Raw genomic sequence first — 18,862 nt, forward strand, 5'->3', positions numbered from 1 at the left:
AGGTTGCTACAGTCTATCTTAAGAGTCTACAGTCTATCTTAGGCCTACAATTGTAGGCCTAAGAGGCTCTGTAACGTGTACTATCGGTGAAGACTGTTACCATGGATGTAAAGTCAAATCTCAAACACCTTCACTGCTGATGCTTGTAAAATGGACTACAGACTCGTTTTTTGCCATCCAAGCAAGATGACTTTAGTTAACAAATACGCACCTGGAACCTCAACCAAGTACCACATATTCCTGTCACATAAGAGGACTGAATATCATAAACACAGCCTTAGGTCAGGAGGACCAAGAAGTAGAGTCAGCCTGACTTTAGGGAATTGCTGTCTCCATACTCTGGGCTCCTTTCTTCCTTGTGCCCTTCCCTGATGCCCATCATATAGCCCATTCCTATTCACAACTAAATTATAGTAATAACATCTTAAAATATGATTTTGATACCAACTGTGGGGTTTGAGGTGTCAGAAATGATAACTTGGAGAGAGAAGGTAAGAGCTCAGCCTCATCTGGTGACCCTGATGAGACAGCAAGGACATTCAGGGAAGGGAGTGTCTCTTCTGCCCTTCCGCTTCACTGCAGCCACTGAGAGGAAGATCTCACCATCCCACCTTCTCCAGCTTAGATTTAGACCTACTAAAACAAACATATCCCCGTTCTTTGCCAAAGTGTTAGGACATGAGAGAGCCCTATACACAGTCCTAGAGTGTAATCAGAAAAGTACCTAGGGTGTTACTATAGAAGTGTCTTCTTTTTCTCTCCTCCTACCCTAGGTCGTTCCTCTTTATAGGACTTATCACTAACTGAAATTATAGCATGTTTGTATATGCTGATTTCCTTGTTCCATCAGAGTATCTATTCTGTGAGGAATGGGGTTGCATCTAGGTTATTCACCACTAAATCCTTGGTGCCTCAAACTACGTTGACACACTGACAGCCTGTAATGTATACTACTGGGATGAAAAAAAAAAAATCAATCTAGTCATGGTTATCTCTTCAAGTCACAGTTCTGCAGCTAATGCCATATCAGATATTGTGCAAAAATTCAGAACCAGGGTAGGAAAACTGTCTCCTTAAACCTATCTTCAACTCCAAATTCCCATCTCTGTATTTTCTTTCACTCTCAGAGAGTGGGAGAAAGGAGGACATGTGATGGAAAGAGAAAGAGGAGAAGAGGGAAAAGGAAGGGGAGAGGAAAGTAAAAAACATTCAAAGTAAAATGTGAAAAGTGTTTAATTTTCCTGATATTTTATGTTCACTGTCTGATCCATATAGGAGAGGAGTCAGGCTGAGTAACTCATAATTGTCCTGTGTGACTACAGCAATGCCGGGACAGAGAAGGTGCTCAACAAATAATCGCTGAGGGACTAAGTAAATAAATAAAAACTGGAGACCACAGTAAATTAACAATAGTAGATTTTGCTGCCATGTATCCCCTGCCTCAGCTTTTAGAGTAAAAACAATTCCTCATTAAATTGTTTTAAAGGTACAAAGTGCTTTGCCATTAGTTGAATTTTTCTTTTCTTTTGACTGACTCTTCCTGATGAAAACATAGAAAGGCTTGAAAATAAAATAGCACAATACCATTATCATAGGCTAACATTAAGCATTCACTTTCCAGTAAAATAAACAATATGAAATATAATATTTTATATCATGTGATATCATTTATGCTAAATAGCATGCCATTTTATATTTTACCACATGACAAGATATAGATCCCAATTTTTACACTCATATTTCATTTCAAATCAGAACAGTATTTTTGAGAGTATTTTAATGACATATAAATCTCTAAAAATTAAGCAAAATCAATTAGTGAGATTTAAATTCTTGAGAAGATTGCTTCAATTAAGCCCCCAAACAACATTTTCCTTGACTTTTGAAATTTAAAGTCAAATATACTGGAGACTGAAATGGCTCCAGGATGACACATGACAGCACGACACGGATCCAGCGCGTCCCCAGTTTTGTTTACGAAGACTCAAGTTAATCGTACAACTCATGCAGCGTTACAAAATAGCAGACACTTCAAAATAATCCATTAGCTCCTGTATCAGAGAAATGAGCATACGCACATTTACTACATATGCCAAATGCTTTATTAAGTCATTCATAGAGTAGTAGACCATATGACAAGGCAGTATAAAACATGATCTCCATTTCTCAAAAAAAGATAAAATATTAAACATCACATGCTATCCTAGAAATGCTTTAGTGTTTCAGCATAAAATCCAACAGATTTCTCACTCCACTCTCCAGTCTTTCCCATCACCACACAAACAATATTGGACTCATCACGTGGATTTTAAATGGTCCCACTAAGCACGCTGTGCTCAAAAATGCACAATGATTTCTCACAGTTTTTGTAAGATCAAATCCATCTTCCTTATCCCTCCATTATTTTGCCCCCAACTTCATGCACCCTTTCATCCTCTTGTATCATTCTCTCAAATAGCCTTCATAATATAGAGTTCAAATCTACAAGAAAAAAACAATCCCATCAAAAAGTGGGTAAAGGATATGAACAGACACTTCTCAAAAGAAGACATTTATGCAGCCAAAAAAATATATGAAAAAAAAGCTCATCATCACTGGTCATCAGAGAAATGCAAATCAAAACCACATTGAGGTACCATCTCACACCAGTTAGAATGGCAATCGTTAAAAAAATCAGACGACAACCCTGTAATTCCAGCACTTTGGGAGGCTGAGGCAGGTGGATCACGAGGTCAAGAGATCGAGACCATCCTGGTCAACATGGTGAAACCCCGTCTCTACTAAAAATACAAAAAAATTAACTGGGCATGGTGGCGCCTGCCTGTAATCCCAGCTACTCGGGAGGCTGAGGCAGGAGAATTGCCTGAACCCAGGAGGCAGAGGTTGCGGTGAGCCAAGATCACGCCATTGCACTCCAGCCTGGGTAACAAGAGCAAAACTCCGTCTCAAAAAAAAAATCAGATGACAACAGATGCTGGAGAGGATGTGAAGAAATAGAAACACTTTTACACTGTTGGTAGGAGTCTAAATTAGTTCAACCACTATGAAGACAGTGTGGTGATTCCTCAAGGATCTAGAATCAGAAATACCATTTGACCCAGCAATCCCATTACTGAATATATACTGAAAGGATTATAAATCATTCTGTTATAAAGACACATGCACACGTACATTTATTGTGGCACTGTTCACAATAGCAAAGACTTGAAACCAACACAAATGCCCATCAAGGATAGACTGGATAAAGAAAATGTGGCACATAAACACCCTGGAATACTGTGTAGCCATGAAAAAGGATGAGTTCATGTCCTTTGCAGGGATATGTATGAAACTGGAAACCATCATTCTCAGCAAACTAACAGAGGAACAGAAAACCAAACATCGCATATTCTCACTCATAAGTGGTTGTTGAACAATGAGAACATGTGGACACAGGGAGGGGAACATCACACACTGGCGTCTGTCAGAGGGTAGGGCACTAGGGGAGGGATAGCAGAGGGTCGGGGGCTAGGGGAGGGATAGCATTAGGAGAAATAGCTAATGTAGATGATGGAGTGATGGATGCAACAAACCACCATGGTATGTATATACCTATGTAACAAACCTGCACATTCTGCACATGTACCCCAGAACCTAAAGTATAATAAAAAATAAAAATAAATAAATACAAATTTTTAAATAAATATATATAAAGACTTATATTGACATCTACAAGGATATGCCCCCTACCGGGGTCAGAAGATTCTGGAAGCTTTGGCAGAAAAGGCTTCTGAAAATAAACAGAAGAGCAATGATACACATGATGCCAATGCACCCAGAGAATCCCATTCCTGCTCCCAGGACCAGGAGATGGGGTCTGCAGTATTAGAGGATTCTCTGTATTGGTATGAAAGGAAATGTTCCCTAATTTCTCCATTCATATATAAATGAATTTTAAAACATAAATGAATCCCAGGCAAGAAAGACTATGTTGTTCACTCCCTGGTTTTCTTCAAAATGCAAGATCCGTGCTATTAATATACACTTATAGCCATGCATACAGAATGCAACGAGTTTGGCACAGCCACAAATAGAGAACTTTGAAAGGACACCAAGAGTAGGACATGCATTGTTCCTAGCATGTAATACAGCCCTTCTTTCAACTTTTCCCCACCTACAGCTTCACACATAGTTTACAATGATTCTGGCAAGGGCAGAGTATTTTAATGAGTATTTCCACATAATGAAACATAACCAAATAACTTGGGACCAAACGCTGTCATTCAGGGAAGCTATATTCCATCCCCAGAGTAATGATGTAAGAAGCCTTCTGGACTGAAAATGACACACCAAACAATGCTTTCTGAAAATTTCTCATTCATCATTATGAAACTTTTTTCCCCTAGTACTCATCTCCCACACAGAAGTTGGTTCCCATAACATTCACAATTTCTTGTAAGTGCTATTACTTAGTCTAAAAGATTACAAAGCACAGAGCATTTTTCCATCCATTACAGTATACTCCCCAAGCAAGTAACTGAATTTCACCAGTGTGTGAGTGTTGAGAAGTAATGCCAGGCACCTGGTCTCTGTTAGGGTCTCTGAACTCCCATGAACTGGCCAGGCATTAGTTTACCAGCCCTGGCCCAGACACTTGCCAAAGGCAGAAAGGGGAGGGAAGGACATGAGGGAGGAAGACAAAGAAAGGGAGGCAAAGCAGACACAAGGTTTAAGACAGGAAATCTAGATTACCAAGAGAAAGCACCCAGTTTACGCCTCAATGCGTCATACAATCTAACAGTTACAGACAGTTACAAAATGGTTTAACATTGAATAACTGTGTAAGATAAAAGCAGGATGAGCATGAATCCAGTGGTTGCTCTGAAACAAGATATAGTTAATAAAGTTTTATTTCACATGAAAATGCCTTCACATATTATGCAAATTTAAAACTTAAACCTCAGAAACAGAGCAGAAACGGTGAATTCTGTCAGCACGATGTGTATTTTATACATGGTTTTGGCTAAGGGTGACACAGAATAATACTATGTGATGCTGATGTTTATTTCCTTCTCGCCTACGCGAAGCCGCTGTAGTCTATGGAGAAGTCAAGGACTTAGGCTCCTTCTCCTTTGAAGTTCTGCCATCCCGGTTCCATCACCCTCCTTCACGTGCCTAAGATGACTCATAACTCTCTTTACATTCTAGCCAGCAAGGAGCAGGGAAAAGGGGAAGGAGAGGGCGTGTGGCTGCCCTGTGAAGGAATGATCTAGAAGCGGCACAGCTCACTTCTACTCACATCCAATTCATCAAAACTTGCTCACAGGGTCACACCAGCAATGTGTGAAGCCAGGAAACGCTATCTTTACTATGGGCAAATAACAATGGGGAAACATATAATGATAGAAAAAGGACAAAATGGATTTTGGAGGCAATTAGCAATCTTTAATACAGATGTCAAAGGAAACTACAAAATATTTTCATTAAATATTAAATAATGTTTCACTGAGTGGATTAAGCTAAGTCAATATAAGATTTTTAATTTCTGTCTTTTCTTAAAGGAGAAAATATTAAAATAGATGCCAAAATACTTGAAAGGTAAGATTATATGAAATACTAAACATTTTCTAAACTAAAAAAGTAAGTATCTTTTACAAAATTAGTTCCACACATTTTTTTAGCATAAAATAGAAAATAAATACACACTAATAAGTTTAAATAATTTCACTCTTGACCCTAGGGCAAAATCTATCCTTCCTTGAGTCATAAATTTGTAAGAGAGAGATGATTATACATAAAATAAAAACTGAAATAATTTTACAAGTAAACTTTATTTTTCGCACAATCTACTTGATTTTGAAAAGAAACTGTAGGTCTAAGGTAGCTCAGCCCTGAGTCCAGAAAGGTCAGGGGAAGTTTTACACAATGTTCTCTAGGCACATTTCATGACATCGCCTACAAAGACAGTTTAAGAAGGTGAGAAAACATTTCAACCACAATGGAACAGAAGCTTCTAGGGAACCTTTATACCACATTTCTAGAACAGAAAATTTAATGTATATAATTAGTCACAATTCTTTTTAAGGTACAGCTTTCCTTCTTCCTAAATACAAAAACAATTTCAGTAACAATCAATATTGTTTGATCCCTATCTTCCCATGTAATAACTGCTGGTGAGATTCTGAAATATCATCCAAAGTAATGGGGAAAAAAATGTTAAACGTCAGTTCATGTAGCTCCCAAAATATGCCAGCTTTTAGAAAATACAAGTTACTTTTCTAATCTGGCTTTGCAGCTTAAGAAAAAAATAAACATGCTTGAATATACAGGTAAAATAAATGTAATGAATACTTTTTGTCCTTCCATAAAGATGTTTTGTCACAGTAAAGGCAGGAAGATCAACTCTCACACACAAAACTGCAGCTATCAGCTGGGTGTGGTGACTCTGCCTGTGATCTTGACTCTCTGGGAGGCCAAGGCAGGAGAAAAGCCTGAACCCAAGAGTTCAAGACCGGTCTAGACAACATGGTGAGACTCTGTCTCTCCAAAAAATCAAAACAAATTAGCAGGGTATACTGGCATGCATATGTATTCCCACCTACTTGGAGACTTGAGGCGGGAAGAGAGCTTGAGCCCAGTAAGTATAGCCTGTCGAGAGCTATGTTCATGTCGCTGCACTATACCCCAGACAACAGAGCAAGACCCTGTCTGTCTCCAAAAACAAAAAGCAGCAGCTATCTTTATAATATGAAGGAAGATCTCTAAAATCAAATTCTTCTATTTTTTCTCCCATATTATTATAATTTTGAAACATTTCTTTATATTTCTAGTTAATTATCCCACTGAAAGGGAAATTCCTGCTACTGAAAGTTATGATAAAAAGTGCAAATTATCTATTATATATATTTGAAGTTCTACCTTCAAATAGTTTTAAGGCGATATCTCATTTTACATGTAGTTAGCCAGCACATATATAAACCCAAGGATCCCAACTGTCAGATGTATTTTACTTACTTCCTTTTCACTAGAATTCTTACTCTGGGAATTCCAATACCTTAGGTGTTAAGAAACAAATGAGAACAAAGAAGAAAGGGTAATGTACGGTTCTTATCACACGTTCTACCCACTCCCCTGCCCCTGCCCCTTCCCCTGCCCCTGTCGCTTCCCCTGCCCCGGTAATGCATTGCTGCCAACATCAAAACATTTTGGAAGGCTGTGCATGGTATCATTACCTTATAAATCCCCATGAACCATGATGAGAAAAGCCTACTGTTAATAGAAAAAGCCATGGAATAGGCATCTAAAAATTGCCTAATAAGGTTGCCCATTGTTTACATGACAGACATTTAGATCATTGTACCCTGTACTTAATTTCCTAGCAGAAGCAATATTTCCTATGAAAGACTTTTCCTGTGTTGTATGTAATAATTTCCCCTGACTCAGCACTGTAAGGATCTGAATGTTTTTCTTCTGTTACAGGAAGTGTTGGTAACCCTGATATAGAATCAGTTTTATAAAGCATCATATAACAAGAAAGATCAGTCAGACTTAGTTATGAATGACAGGAGTCCGATTAAAAACTAGGTATTTTTGTTGTTGCCTCAAAAGACCAATTTCTGTATCTTAAAGTTTGTCTCCAATAAACAAACAACTTACAGTATAAGTTGTAAAGTTACAAAACAGTAAAACTGTTTATATAATTTTAGAAAAAGAGTTACTAGCGAGTATAAAGATCTACCCCCATGTAATGGAAAGCTTATCTAAAGAGTAGCACAAAGCGAAGTACAATGTCTATTTTTTCAGTTAAAGCACAATGAACAAAAACCACCAAATTTATGTCAAACTCTGTTCTCCAAAGTTGGTCAATTCATCATTCAGATATTAATTGATTGCACATTGTACTATATAGCATGTAGTCTAGCATAAATGTAAAGCTTGGGAACCACCAAAATGATAAGTCAGTAACACCAAACTTCTAAGTGAAGAACTTAACCGATGAGACACAGCTAACATGAAATATCCAAAATGCAAAACCTTGTCATTTAAATACGAAATTGCAGTGGTACACAGAGTACCTTCCTTTCTTGTTTTTTTTTTTTCTGGTACATACTTCCCCCAAACCAGATCATAAACCTAACCATGCTTATGGTTGAAAAATCAGAAGAGCAGAAGAGAAAGCATACAAAAAGGAAATCACAGTCCTCCAATTCCTATCCCGCTGAGATATCCAGCACTAAAGAACCACAATACAATATGCTTTCACATACTTCTAAGCTAGGCACATACTCCCATTCCTTTAAAATATCTTCCATGACATCCTGCCTAGATCTCCCACCTTAGCATTAGCTCAGGCAATAGTTCAAATACATTCACCCACTGAAAGCATTCTCAGATCCCCAGATGGGCTCAAATGCCATCCTCCCTGAGTCCTGAAAATTCTAAGCTTCCCTCAAGTAGAAATGGACACCTGAAGCATCAAGATATGACTGTCGCTACACCACCAACTACGATGTTCTGACAAACAGTCAAAGCTAAAACATCCTTAAGTTCTAGCACTTGATTATTCAGCAAATGCTTCAGGAATGAGAACGTCAATTATACTCGGAAAGACAGTTAAAATTAGTGGAGGGAGAAAAGAAATCATCTGAAAGCATTCACAGTACTAACTGTGACAACCCATTTGATAGGATGGTCAAAGAAGACCCATCTGAGGAGGTGATATTTATGCTTAGATCCTTATCCCTCCCCTAAATATATGTAGAGTCAAAAGAAAAACTTTACAGGAAGGGAAAGCAATTTGGGGAGGCAACAAGGTATAACATACCCTAGAACTGAAATCAGACAGGTGAGGCTGAAGTTTAAATGTTATTCAAGAGTAAGCAGGAAAGTAACACACTATGACTTTTTTTTTTTTCGAAACCCAGTCTCCCTCTGTCACCCAGACCTGACTGAGTGCTGTGCTGCAATCTCAGCTCACTGTAACCTCTGCCTCCTAGTTCAAGAGATTCTCCTGCCTCAACCCCCTGAGTAGCTGGGATTACAGGTGCCTGCCGCCAAGCCCAGCTAATTTTTGCATTTTTAGTAGAGACAGGGTTTCAACATGTTGGTCAGATTGGTCTCAATCTCCTGACCTCATGATCCACCCGCCTTGGTCTCCCAAAGTGAGGGGACTACAGACATGAGCCACTGCCCCTAGCCCACATTACGTTTTTTAAATTATTTCAAATTAAGGTAACAAAATAAAGCTATACAGAGAGATACTGAACAGTTAAGAAAAGAAGGTTGTGGCCAAAAAGCTAGTCAAAGTCGTTTCAGGTTGATACAACAGACAATAAAAAAACTTTAAATTATTATAAAAATATAGCTGGTATAATATAATTATTAAACCAATGGATGAAAATTTTTTCAAGAAAGTAAGGTAATGCCTGAATACTTACTATTCACCTGTTTCATGAAAAGAGATGTGTACCATAAAAATATTCACATATATAACATACAACCCATATACAACCAAGAAACTACCCCAATAGCACCTTTGCTACAGGAATTTTGAAATTTTAATTTGCATTAAGAAGAAAATATAACATGAGTTAGGATACACAACAAACATGAGGCTCCAATTACGTGCTTCTCAGTAAAACTTTTACATCTGAGAATCTTTAGCAGTTAATGTAACAAATAACTATGTGGAAAGTGGTTTTACTTGTAATTCTGATACTTTAGTTCTATGCAAAAACAGATTCTAGACACTGGTTCTAATTATGGATCAGCAGGTAAGAGAATGATGCACGTGGCTGTAAGACCCTTTTCATCCTTTCTAAAATGTCACATGAAAATATAATCCACAGCTGATTAAAATAAACACCTCTGGACCATACCGGATTGACAGGTCCAGCTTAAGTTTTTCTGGCTTTATCAGTATTAAAATTCTCCTTCCATCTCCAGGAAGAACACAAAACTGAACAAGGCAATAACGAACTATCAACATCTCTTACCCATGTATAGGTCTAACAATGCCTGCCAGGTTTTACAGTGCTCACTAAAGGGGAGGTATCTCAAGACGAGTGCGTATCGACCCTTCATTCCTTCAGTGTGTATTAAGTACCTACTCCACGTTGGAAATGAAGTAGGCACTGTGGTGAGGGTGGTGAGGAAAATGAAGAAATAGAAAGTGTGGCAGGTACTGGAGAGAACAGAGCGGAGTACCATGAGACAAAACAATGTGTGGACACATTTAAGGATAGGTCAGGGACGGCCTCTCTGAGGAAATGGCATTTAAGTTACGATACGAAGGGTGTGTTAGGTAGCTGGAAAAAATTCAGACACATGAAGCTCAGATCCGGAGGTTTTAGAGCCCTGAAAAACTGAAAAATAATGTGAGTGGATGAAGAAGGAAGACCCGAGGGAGAGTGTCGTGAGATGAAGCTAGCGAGGTAGATGATGAAGAAAGATGAATGATAAACTCTTCAGATGGGTAAATCACGATTTTTTGTATTAGTACTTTTCTTTTCTTTTTTTTTTGAGACGGAGTTTTGCTCTTCTTACCCAGGCTGGAGTGCAATGGCACGATCTTGGCTCACCGCAACCTCCGCCTCCTGGGTTCAGGCAATTCTCCTGCCTCAGCCTCCTGAGTAGCTGGGATTACAGGCACGCGCCACCATGCCCAGCTAATTTTTTGTATTTTTAGTAGAGACGGGGTTTCACCATGTTGACCAGGATGGTCTCGATCTCTTGACCTCGTGATCCACCCGCCTCGGCCTCCCAAAGTGCTGGGATTACAGGCGTGAGCCACGGCGCCCGGCCTTGTGTCTAGGTTATAACCTTGTTTCTAGGTTATAACCATCACAGTTTCCATGATCATATGATCTTGAATAACGAGAATGAATTTGAAGACCAGCAAATAATGCAATTCATTCAACAGCAAATAATGATAACTCATTCTGCATGATTCTGAAGAACATTTGAGAATCCTGCTTCAGGGAGAATAAGCTGAAGGCAGAACAAATCTCTCTCTCTGAGACAGACAGGATTATCAATTTCAGTAATCAGTTAAAACTCAGATAAAATTAAAGACTTTATTATAAGAATAAAAACCAGGAACTTTCACTTTTTTTTACAACTCATTTGGCTTCTCTGAAGATATTTTCTCTTACTGCTTCCAACCAGCTTTGTTTTCTGAATAACAAATGCTGTTAAAATTTATTTCCAGTCCTTAGAGGCATTATAAGTACAAATGAGTTTAAGTCTTGTTTGAAAAGAACCCATATTCTTAGGTATCCTCCTTATAATTTCTTTTATATCACTTAACATCGATAATAATTTAGATTATATCTGTTCTGAAATCTTGGAATATAAATTTTAAAATGAAAATTCCAAACTTCATATAACAGTTTCTTCAGAGACACTTAAACAATCACTGAAGATCAGTATCCCAAGGGAATTAGAACCTGATAATTTAAGTAAACCCTTTCATTTAAAAAAAATTTGAGAGTAACTGTTTTTCCAAATCTTAAGGTTGTCAAGTCCAGAATTAATCTGCCCTCTGAAAACTAACCTCTATCTAGCCTGTTTTACTATTAACATATTTTTAACTGCAAAGAGATCACTAATTCAACATCCTTAAAAAAATATATCAATCACAATTTCCTGGGGTGGGGGTGGGCAGTTGAGGCAGTGGATGAGAAGCTATTGGTCAAAGGTTACAAACTTTCAGTTAGACAGGAGACGTGAACTCAAGAGGTTAATAACCCCTGTAATCCCAGCACTTTGGGAGGCCGAGGTGGGTGGATCACGAGGTCGAGAGATAGAGACCATCCTGGTCAACATGGTGAAACCCCGTCTCTACTAAAAATACAAAAATTAGCTGGGCATGGTGGCGCGTGCCTGTAATCCCAGCTACTCGGGAGGCTGAGGCAGGAGAATTGCCTGAACCCAGGAGGTGGAGGTTGCTGTGAGCCGAGATTGCGCCATTGCACTCCAGCCTGGGTAACAAGAGCGAAACTCCGTCTCAAAAAAAAAAAAAGAGGTTAATAACCGTGTACTGTATACTGAAAATTGCTAAGAGGACATATTTTAAGTGTTCTCACCAGTTTTTTAAAAAAAAGTATGGGAAGTAATGGCTATGCTAATCATCTTGATTTAGCCATCCCACAATGTATACATATACAGAAGCATCATGTTGTACAACCATAAATGTTACATGTCAATTTTAAATAAAGAAATAAAGCATGACAGAAGTCAAAAATCAAAAACAAAATCTTGCCCTCTGTACATAAAAATGAACTCAAGTATTCAAAAACAAAACATGAAGGACTAGGTTCAACTCTGACAATGAAAACACAGAGTACATAGGGAAGACCTGCACTGCTTTTACCTGGCTGACTTCTAGAAAAACTGTTCTCAAAACTCCTAACATATAGGGCTTTCACTGAGAACCCAACAAATTCCTTCTCTAGTTGTACACAGGAGGTGGCATTGTTCCAATTAAACAATTGTTAACTGCTACTTAAACCAACACAAGAGCTAAAAGAAGCACAAATATACTTGTTATTTTTTCTAAGTGTATACCAACCAAAGAAAGTTGGTTTTCAATTGTAACTTTACTGCTGCCATATCACAAGATACTCTATATTCTTCAGAAATGCTGTAATCTCAAAGGAAAAGATTATCCATGGGACCTTTTATTGGAGGCTTTTCTTGTTTACCAGTTAAACTATGACTTCATGTTATCCCAAGGCTAACAAGGTATACAAACTATGTATGTAACATTTCAACTACAGGACAGTCTGCCTTTCACATATCACTTATTAACCTCCACGAACTATTAGCATCAGCCATTTTTCAAGGCTCTTTCATTTTAACTGTAAAAAGGAACTGCTTTTTCCAGGTTCTTCAGGATTCTTTCCACTGATGAAAAGCAGCATGCAATTTTACAAAGAATAACCCAAAAAAGTTTCCAGTTATGAATGTATTTTCCTATACCATGAATAGTCCTAAAAACCAGCTTCAATTTGAAAAGAGTAACTCTGAAGTCAGATTTCACAGAAATCCTTTCGTGAAAACTGAAGAACTGGATGTTGAATGATGTGTAAAACTACTATCTCAGAGTGAGGAAATGTCCAGGGAAGCTGTGGGAAATTAGAAATTATCACCATCAAGAAAAATGAACACCAGCTTAGTAGGAAGCACAGGGGAGGACATCAGGAGAAATTTTAAAATCTTTAACTCAACCAACTTGAATCTGAAACCCAACTTAGAAATGTAAAATAGTATGATTTAAAATTAAACAGAAAAATTATTTTACTCTAAGTCACACTGAAACCCAGTAAAATGTTTACACTCTTAAAAATAAAACCTACTAGCTCCAGATTAACTAAGTGCAGTGGATTGCTAACATATTAAAATACTTGGTGTACATTCTGCTTCTTTCTAAGCTTCAATGACTTGCAGTGAATTGCAAGCTTCCTAAAATAACATCTAATTAAAATTCTTTACAGCAGTTTGAGATTGCAGTACAGCAAATAAAGTCCTACTCTCACCTTGTTTACTTGCCATCTGTCTCTCTCTTAAATGTCAAGTACAAAGCATGCTAAAAGAATTCCAGTTATTTAGGCTTTCCCGTTATTTTAATCCCACATAAATGACAGTCTACAATAAATGCATACAAAGGAGAATTAAACTTGCTGCTGGTAAAGATGCCACATATACAGTAGAGGAAGTAAATAAAGAATAGTTACATAATGGCATGTTATCTGGGACACAAGACAGCCACACTAATCTTCAATATAAAGGTTACCTTGAGTGATTAGTGGTAAACATTGTTTGCCTTTTGTGTCTCACCTATAAAGCTTTACTTCACAACCTTAAGACATTAAGGTTGTGTCTCACCTATAAAGCTTTACTTCACAACCTTAAGACATTAAGTTGTCTTGATAAAGATGCAGGAAGACTACCATGTTACACAACTCTCAGGGGTACCACTTCTCTTGGACAGCAAAAAGGTCAAGACGGATCTGTCTAGTACACCTTTGCTTCACGAATGGTTTCTGAAATCAAATGACCCTCTCAATGAAGTCCAGCAGCCCCATCCTGTCCTTCCAACACACCTAGATAAAAATAATTTAGCATAGTTATCTGTGTCTAATATGATCTCCCAGGAAATGAAGTGTGGATTTGGGAGTGTCCCTAATCTTGCTATAATAAATAAAAATTAATTGTGTAAGATGATCCAGATAAATTTCAAAAAGTAATTCAAGGAGGTTCCCAAATTAGTTTGGGGACATACCATGAGAACCCTGTAGAGGCAATTATGAAATAAGAGTATATCTTAGGGGCAGGGTTACAAGTAAAAAAAGCTATTTCACAAATACTTAAGGGCAAGTTTCAGTACCACAGTATGGCCTGAGAAATAGGGCAAATGTGATGGTCTCTTACGTGAAGGGATAATGGCCAACTAAAATGGTAAAGTTGAGATTACTGACATCCCACACTAGTTAACTTACAAAAACACACAAAGCCTCCCCCACCTTGGTCTAGTGAGTCAAAACAAACTGCTGACAAACCCCAAGAGCAAGTGAGGGGGCGCAACAATAATACACAGCGAGAACACACATGCCTCTGTTTTCCTGTCAAGGCTAAGTCTGATTAGTTGATGTAAGAAAACAGCAATTCCTTTCTTTAAAAGCCCTGCCTACATATTCAAAATATCTCAGATGTCCCTCAGAGCTGCTATGTCCACATCAAAATAAAACAAGACCAAAAAAAAAAGAAAAAGAAAAATCATTTACACCAGATCCAACCCTCCAGCCTTTATTTTAAAAGGAAAGAAAAAGGGATAGCAGTTACGCGACATGTAAATACAAAATAGGCTTAGCTAAAATTTAAAGACTACTTTTCAAGTTTGGAAATCTTTATCTGTATCAAGGAACTCCATCAACAAGGACACAAGACAATTCTCACAATAAGACTTAAAAAAAAAAAACTGTGCACGTGTATTTATGTACTCCCTCAACAGTCCTGCATAGTGTAACAACCATCTGCTGCACAGCAAGCTCTCCAGAGGATGAAACACTTCTGTCAATAACACGTACCAAATGAAACTGGACTATTCATGTCGAAAGCATAGATTTTTGGAGGATTCCCCAGTTGCTAAAAAGTCTTGTGTATTCACAGTCGTAAGTACAACACAGCACAGAAACAAAAACAGTCTTTGAAGAAATGTTAATATAAGAATAAGAGGAAGTGAAAACATTCATTGGAGCTCAGATATAGAACTAATAAGTCAATAAGAAAGCTGTAACATATGCTCGTTGCTTTGAGTAGTGTGTGAGAGCAGGCAGAATGACGAAGCTGTGAATGTTTCAGGGATTTATTTACAGGTTCTAAGTATGGCTACAAGGACACTCCATTAAAGAAGTACTTGTAAACTAGTAACTCCATGAACTCTGTCCAAGAATGCTACTATTGTAAAGCTATTTTGAGAATATATAGTTGCTTTAAAATACAATATTTATAATTAAAATATAAATAATAATGCTATTACTGTCCTCATAAGCATTTTCTTTTCTTCTAAAATCACTCATTGCCAAATTTGAAGAAGCTGACATTCAGAGGGTACCTACAAGCCTAAAAACAAGCCTTCAGACATTTCAACACTCTCCAGTAAAACATCTCCCTTTTGTCTCCCTCCAGGCCCCAGTAGTTTGTAACCTAGGAATCAATCAGGATTTTCAAATCATCCAATAGAAATCTAAAGAAATAATCAATATCATTATGAGTGTTTGCCACGTATAAAGCACTGTTTTGGATACCATGGGAGATACAGAAGAGAAGTGAGTTTTGTTTTTAAAAAAATTACAATGAGACATTTAAAAGGACATGGCTTATCATGATTTTTTTTTCTATCGCTTAGGGTGGGGTTCAGTGGCATGACCTTAGCTCAACGTAGCCTCAACTTCCTTGGCTCAAGCAATCCTCCCATGTCAGCCTCCAGAGTAGCTGGGACCACAGGCATGCGCCAACACAGCTGGCTAATTTGTTTTATTTTTTGTAAAGATGGGGTCTCTCTATGTACCCAGGCGTCCATCACCATTTTAAAAAGATAATACTTGACAATGTATCATTAACTGCCACATGAAAGGCCTTGATAAATGCTATGGTTGGAAGAAAAAGACACATTTTGCCTAGAATGATCAGATAATCAAGAGCCAAGATGGGCACAGGGATGGAGTGGGAGCATTTTAGCAATGCCAGTAAATAAGAAAGAACATCTGCATAAAAAGGAAACAGGAAAGTGAGAAGAAAGGGGTAGGATAAAAGGCTGGCAAGCAAAGGTAAATTGTAAGGATAGTGATTAGGTTAATCTCAAAAAAAACATAAAAACAGAATTGCAACCCATCTTCCACAACAAAACTCCTTTAAACACCTTACAGAAATGTAACCTTCTTGGTGATTCTTTAAGTGACTTATGACTGGGAGTGGATTCCTCCGGTAATGTAAAGGAAGCTTAGTAAAATAAAAAGATGTTTGAACACATCCAGGATTCTGTCCCCGCCTGTGCCACCTCAATGGTCCTTGATAATCTACCACATAAAAGGACGGAATTTGACTCATGCGGACTCTGAAAGCAGACAGAATGTCAGAAACTGCTAGAGCACTATTTACCAATATGTATGTGCAGATCCCAACTGGTAAATTCAGGAGGCATTACATAAAATCTGGGAATCTGTAATTAATGACCATTTCAGAGGATTAGAACGCATCTGACCCATAGAACATGCAGGAAAGCCACTAGATTAAATGCTTGTCAGACATTAGTGGCATATCTTGTGTTAAAAACAAAAACCAAAAAGGCCTAAATCTGTTTTAAAACGATTGTATACATCAGAATACTGAGACAGGAAACATTAGTTTCATAGAGCTTCAGCTATCCGTCATTGACTCCCTACCATTTTATCACCTTTAGCTGATCACAGTGGTGACTCACAGAGCACTGCTGGCAGAGACAGGATAGAGGCGAAAACAGCAAAAATAAAAAAGTATTTAAATTTTTTAAATGCCAAGTTTTTAAGACAGTTATGAAAATGATATCAATAGTGCAGGAGTCAGCAAACATTTTTCAATATAGGCCCAGAAAAAAAGTGTTCAGCTCTGTGGGCCTACTCACCTCTGCCACTGTATCCCATAGACAGTGAGTAAATAAATGAGCATGGTTCTGCCACCGAAAATTTACTTTCAGAAGGAAATACAACCTGGGTTAGGCTCACAGTCTGTAGTTTACCAAGTGTTGATATAATAGGGAAAAAAGTGTTGTGATAAATTATCAACTTTAAAGTTTCAGTTGCTTTATGGAAACGTATTTTTTACATACACCACTGCAATGAGAACAAACTAAAATTTGTATTAAAAAGGAAAAAATTCGCACAAAATTTGGTAAGGAGAATTTTCTTTAGGACTTGTATCCATTCAAACCTAATTTAATCAGATAAATGAAATCCAGCTGACCAGTATGAAAATCTTTAGTCGAATTAAAACTTTCTGAAATCTCTGAAAAAAAGAATAAAATGGACAGCTTTACACATTGTTACAATCATAGAAAATCAATACGCCCTACATAAACCTTCAGAACCAAACCTGAAGTGTTTTCAGCCTCTGTAAAATGAGCTGAGATGCTTTATTATTATTACTAACATAGTTCAGAAAAAAATCTAGGTAATCTTTATTTCCTTTTTAAAAATCCGTGCTTATCAAGACAAACTAAATGCTTCAAAATGCACAAGCAATATTTCACACACATATATATTCAAACAGAAAGTGAGAAAGGAAGAGATATTTACCGAAAAAGGTATGCTTGAAAAATAAACCTTTAAAAAGTCTTTCTGAATTTAACTAATGAATACAAGCATCTTGTTAGGGAAAAGAAAAAAGTTGCATCGAATGACCAGATGACATACAACATTAATACTGGTTTAATGAGAAAAAAACAGTTCATTTTCACAACCATAAAAATGTGCTAATTGTTCCAGTGAGTCCTCCCGAAACAAAGTTGAAAAAGGCATTACAATTCTGATACCCTTCATGGCAACAGCTGCAGGCTCAGACATGCCAACTGGTAATGAGACTTCATTTACAAATATATCGCACATGAATATTATATGTATACTCCACCGTCAAGTCATGGAACCTCCAATCTATTTAGCTTCTCCACATTAGGAAAATGGAATTGGACTACCTGGTGCTCATCTCTGAGGTTTAGACACTGATAATGAAGATGTATTTATCATTCTTTCAACACATAATTTCAACCTTCCTTACTTACTGAACCAATTATTTCGGTCTAAACCTAAGGTTACAGTAGTCAAAGTTAAAAAACGAATGAAGTATTACTTAAGAAGAAAATAGAATCGTCTTTCTTCTCTTCAAAGGATAATGAGCTTGAAATAAACCACTTTATAGAATCATTCCTTCTTTAATTACTAAACGTTTTTTTTTTCCTAGAATGCAAACGATAATAAAAAATGTGGGCCAAGTGTGGTGGCCCATGACTGCAAGTACAGCACTTTGGGAGACTGAGACGGGCAGATCACCTGAGGTGAGGAGTTCGAGACCAGCCTGGCCAACATGGTAAAACCTCGTCTCTACTAAAAATAGAAAAAAATTAGCTGAGCATGGTGGCATGCACCTGTAGTCCCAGCTATTTGGGAGACTGAGGCAGGAGAATCACTTGAACCTGGGAAATGGAGGTTGCAGTGAGCCAAGATCATACCACTGCACTCCAGCCTGGGCAACAAAGCAAGACTTCATCTCAAAAAAAAGAAGGAATAAAACATGTTTACAATACAAACTTTCCACAGTTGTTCTGGAGATCACATTATTTCATATATAT

The 18,862-nt window shown here is 37.6% G+C and overlaps 1 protein-coding gene across 10 annotated transcripts in view; it reads right to left on the bottom strand.

Annotated features, from left to right (window-relative positions):
• Positions 1–18,862, bottom strand: part of CBLB (Cbl proto-oncogene B) — a 207,198-nt gene that overhangs the window by 160,719 nt on the left and 27,617 nt on the right. The window lies entirely within an intron of this gene.

The sequence above is a fragment of the Callithrix jacchus genome, chromosome 15 (genome assembly GCF_049354715.1).
Source record: "Callithrix jacchus isolate 240 chromosome 15, calJac240_pri, whole genome shotgun sequence".
Classification (NCBI taxonomy): domain Eukaryota; kingdom Metazoa; phylum Chordata; class Mammalia; order Primates; family Cebidae; genus Callithrix; species Callithrix jacchus.